The sequence below is a fragment of the Brassica oleracea genome, unplaced genomic scaffold (genome assembly GCF_000695525.1).
Source record: "Brassica oleracea var. oleracea cultivar TO1000 unplaced genomic scaffold, BOL UnpScaffold01228, whole genome shotgun sequence".
NCBI lineage: Eukaryota > Viridiplantae > Streptophyta > Magnoliopsida > Brassicales > Brassicaceae > Brassica > Brassica oleracea.
Window position 1 is genome coordinate 6,569 of NW_013617778.1, and position 4,829 is coordinate 11,397.

Sequence of the window (4,829 nt, forward strand, 5' to 3'; positions counted from 1 at the left end):
GATTTTTAAAAATCTCCATTATTAAAATTATGCACGTAAGGATAATTCATGAGTTTTTTTGGTTGATTAAATGACATTATGTCCAAATTTATTTAAGGATATTTCATTAAGGTAATTGAAAAAGACAAACAATAAAATAGGTAGTTTAAATTCATTGAAGCATATTTCATTAATGTAACTGAAAATACAAGTAATAAATCAGGCAGTTTTATTCGTTTTAGGATATTTCATAAATGCAACTGAAAAAGACAAAAAAAAAAGTTTAATTAATGAGGAAAGAACATTTTCAAATGGGTACTTCTCTTTTAATAATATAGATTGTGAAAAATGGGAATGATTCATCTTAACGTTGTTTTCATTAGAAATAACGGGAGAAGAAATTTACTGAATATTTCTAAAGGCAAAAAAATTGTTAAGACTTCATTGCTATTAGGCCGGAGACTTTTATCCGAGATCCGGATTCGATCCGAATCCGATCCGAATCCGATCCGAAAATCCGGAGGGGCCGAATCCGGATCCGAATAGTAAAATGTTGTATCCGTCAAAGCTGGATCCGGATCCGGATACCTTAATTTTTTAGTCCGGATATCCGGATCCGTAAGTTTTATTAATAACTATTTCAAAAATAGTAATATCTATATATATAAATTAATTTATTTAACATATTTTTATTTTTATAATAGTATATATAAGTTTTATGTAAATTTTGTAATATTATACATAGAAATAATTTAAAACAGTATATATTTTTTTATTTTTAAATTATTTTTAATATTTTTATATATTAATATTATTCTTTATTTATTTTAAGGATCCAAATCCGGATCCGGATATCCGCCAGATATTATAATTTTTAGAAGGATATCCGACACCCTGATATCCGAGAACTCCGGATCCGTATAAGGATAGTAAAATTATGGATCTACTGGATAAGGATCCGGATCCGGATCCGGGTACCTTAAAATTGTCCGGATATTCCTTCCGTCTCGTGCCTGTGTAATTTTGAAGGGGTTTCCTTCTGCAACGAAGATATAACCTACTTCCATATCTCCAATCAATTTTTTTTCTGAATTTAGGTTATGATACTAGTTGTTAAAATATTTAAATATGTCTAAATTCTTTAAAACATTTGTCAATTTTTATTAACTAGAGTTCAACTTATTTATAGTATATCAAACCATCTTCATCCAAACTTCTAATGATAAATTTAAATTGTTCTCAGTTGACCAAACATTTTTAAAATTATTATCACAACAATTATCTCTAAAATACAAAACTTTGGAAGGATGCAATAGTTGTGTTTCTAGAAGAATAGTTAAAGCAAACTAAATCAAATATTGCTGAAATCTCATCATTTGGTGTAAAATATATTTGGTGTAAACGTTTTTATTCACCATGCTGGAAAATAAATTTGGGATTACTTTCCTTTGATTTTTTTTTACTGCACGACTAATAAATTAAAGCAATACTTGTTTGGGAGCTACAACATTTTGATCAAGTATGAATACTCTGTTTTAGTTATTGTACCGAACGATATGTAGGAAAACATTTCGTCGTAAAGACGAAGTATATCATTTCGTCGTATCTTAACGAGGAAAACATTTCGCCGTAAAGACGAAGTATATCATTTCGTCGTAAAAACCACGTAATCATTCCACGTAAGGAGGTCGCTATATTTTCTCGTAAATACCTCGAAAGGAGTTCCTCGTAAATTACACGTAAATATCTCGAAAGTATTTCCTCGTAAAATTCACGTAAATACCTCGAAAATATTTCCTCGTAAAACACTCGTTTTACCTTCCTCGTCATTTCCTCGTAAACTTTCCACGTAAATAAGTCGTAATTTAGCTACGAATTTACTTCATTTTTTTATTTTACAGAATTTAAAAATATAATTAAAATAATAATTAAAATTAATTTATTTATTAATAAAATTATAATTTAAAATAAAAATTAATAAGAAAATATTTTATATATAAATAAGTTTTGAATTTTTAATACAACAACCGAAAAAAAGAACTAAGGGTCGTTCATCGCCTGGTAGAATTCATCACTCCTCCTCGCAACAGCCGCCTCGTTATGTGTGTCGGATGACTCGCCTGGAATGGGATGTTGTTGTCGCATGTTCCTCAACATGGACTCCCATTCCGGATTTGTGGCCGCTATAACGTCAAAGAAGCCCTCGACTCCACCCATACGAGCTGTGAACGCAGCTTTTGTCGAGGCCAACTCGTTACGCAGCTCAGTGACTTCCTCATTCCGTCTCTGACCATAAGACAATGTCGCTCTCGGAACATCGTTGACGGAACCAATCCCCAACGTACGTCCCTTTTTCTTAGGGACAACCTTAAAAACAAAAAATATATATTGCCAGACTCAAGACGAGTCATCCCCAACGCCATGATTCTGGCGCAGAGATGACGTCGAGGACAGGACGCCGGAGACTCAACAAACAGATCTTCGCAACAACCCGCCGAGAGAGTAAAGCGAAGGTACCGTGACCATAGCTAAGCAAAGAGGATGCAACTAAACCACCGGTAGTGATGGAGCCATAAACGACTCACCACAGAACACTGTTGATGAATAAACGCACGTGCCGAAACAGAACCAAGGACCCGACACACGAAGAGACCTGAAGCTCTGGACGCGCCCAAGTAAACACTAGACAGCCCACACAGAAGCCTCCTGGGAGACGGCGACGAGAATCACCCCCAAAGAGACACCAAGCAGAGGTGAAGAGTCACGCACCACCACCCCACTCCGCCAGCAGAAGAAGAGAAATTGAGGAGGTTGAAGCACGGATCTGTGGCAGAGGAGACGCTACCTAATGTCACGCGCTGTCAATCGCAGAGGCTCGCCGGAGATCGAAAGAGAAAACAAACCCGTCGAACCCCAACCCCAAAAGCCGACAAACTTCACTAGACCAGAAGATCCGCCTCACCTTTACTCCAGAACCTCTCACCTCCACAACCCGGAGTTCCTCTAGAGCAGGACGACGGCGGAGGCTCGAGTAGACCAAGAGCACACAACATCTCGGCGAGGACTGGAAGAGAGAGAGCTAGCAAAGGGAAAACCGAGGAGAAGGGAAGAGAGGTGCCTCCGACGCCGGCGAGCAAGCCGACGCCGGAGCAAGAACACCACTGTGCTTGGACGAAAGTTAGAGAGAGTTTGGGAGGAGAGAGAGAGAGAGAGAGAGAGAGAGAGAGAGAGGAAGCTTTCGCGAGCTTTTCCCTAGTTTTAAAAGGTGGTTTCACCTCTTTTTCGTGGAAGCTTTTAGCCCAAAACACAACGAATACCTATGTATATACAAATTTTCTCGATATTTCCGGAATTCAACTAGTTTGTTTAGTATTATTAGATTTTATTTTGACTTCAAAGCCATAATTTTTACTCGTTCTGGTTTATTTTAAAGCTTTACTTTTCATAAAAATTTCAGGTTTCTATCTAGTTTATAATTTAGATGTATCGGTTTATGTTTGAGATTTTTTTAAAGAAAAAGCTATATATCTACTAAAAATGAAAAACATTACAGTCTGTTTGTTGTAAATTTAAGGATTTAGAACTGTAAGTTTCTGTATATTATTAATGAATAAGTGTTCCCTTTATATAGGGGTTACAAGAGAGATAAATAGAAATACAATAATAGAAAAGATTACAAATCATAAACATAAACGAATTAAGAAATAGGAAAGTTGTAGCCGCCTCTCTCTCCTCTCCAAGTCTCGCGGCCGCCTCTCTCTCTCTAGGGTTGGGCCGTCTCTCTCTCTAAGTGTATGGGCCGGTTATGGATCGGGCCGGTTATGGACATGCACCAATTGATTTATAACACTCCCCCTTGGATGCCATAACCATACATGGATTGTAATATGCTTAATGTTGCCTCATTAAAGCCTCATCAGGAAAACCCAGTGGGACAAAACCATGATGAAGGAAAAAGAGTACAACACGTACTACTCCCCCTGATGTGAACCTCAGTGGAGGTCCTTTAGCCTACGCATCCCAATCTGATGTGTGAGCTTCCTGAACGTTCGGGTAGGAAGTGCCTTGGTGAATAGGTCAGCTAAATTGTCACTGGATCGTACTTGGACGACCTGGACCTCACCGGATTTCTGAAGCTCGGGAGTAAAGAAGAACTTAGGCAATATGTGCTTCGTCCTATCACCTTTTATGTAACCGTCATTGAGCTGAGCAATGCACGCAGCATTGTCCTCATACATCACGGTTGAATTTTTGCACTCGACAATCCCGCAATCAGCTCGGACTTGTTGGGTCATCGACCTCAACCAAACACAATCGCGGCTGGCCTCATGTATGGCCAAGATTTCCGAGTGATTAGATGAAGTGGCCGCGATGGTTTGTTTCAACTAAACCATCTTTGTTATGGTTAGTATAATATAGACCCAGTCTTTCGTTCCTTGCAGGTAACGAAGAACATGTTTGATCCCATTCCAATGCCTCTGGGTCGGACATAAGCTAAACCTAGATAGTAGGTTCACGACAAAGCTTATATCAGGCCATGTGTGAGTTGCCAAGTACATTAAAGCTCCTATGGCACTGAGATATGACATTTCGGGACCTAGGTCATCTTCATCGTCCATCTTGGGACGGAATGGGTCAGTGTCCAGGCCGAGAGACCTCACGACCATGGGACTGGTCAGAGAATAGCAATCGGCCATATTGAATCTCTTGAGTACCTTTTCAGTGTATGCCATCTGATGCACAAGGATCCCACCATATATGTACTCAAGTTGTAATCTCAAACATAATTTTGTTTTCCCGAGATCTTTCATCTCGAATTCTTTCTTAAGGTATTCAACCGTTTGGGAAAT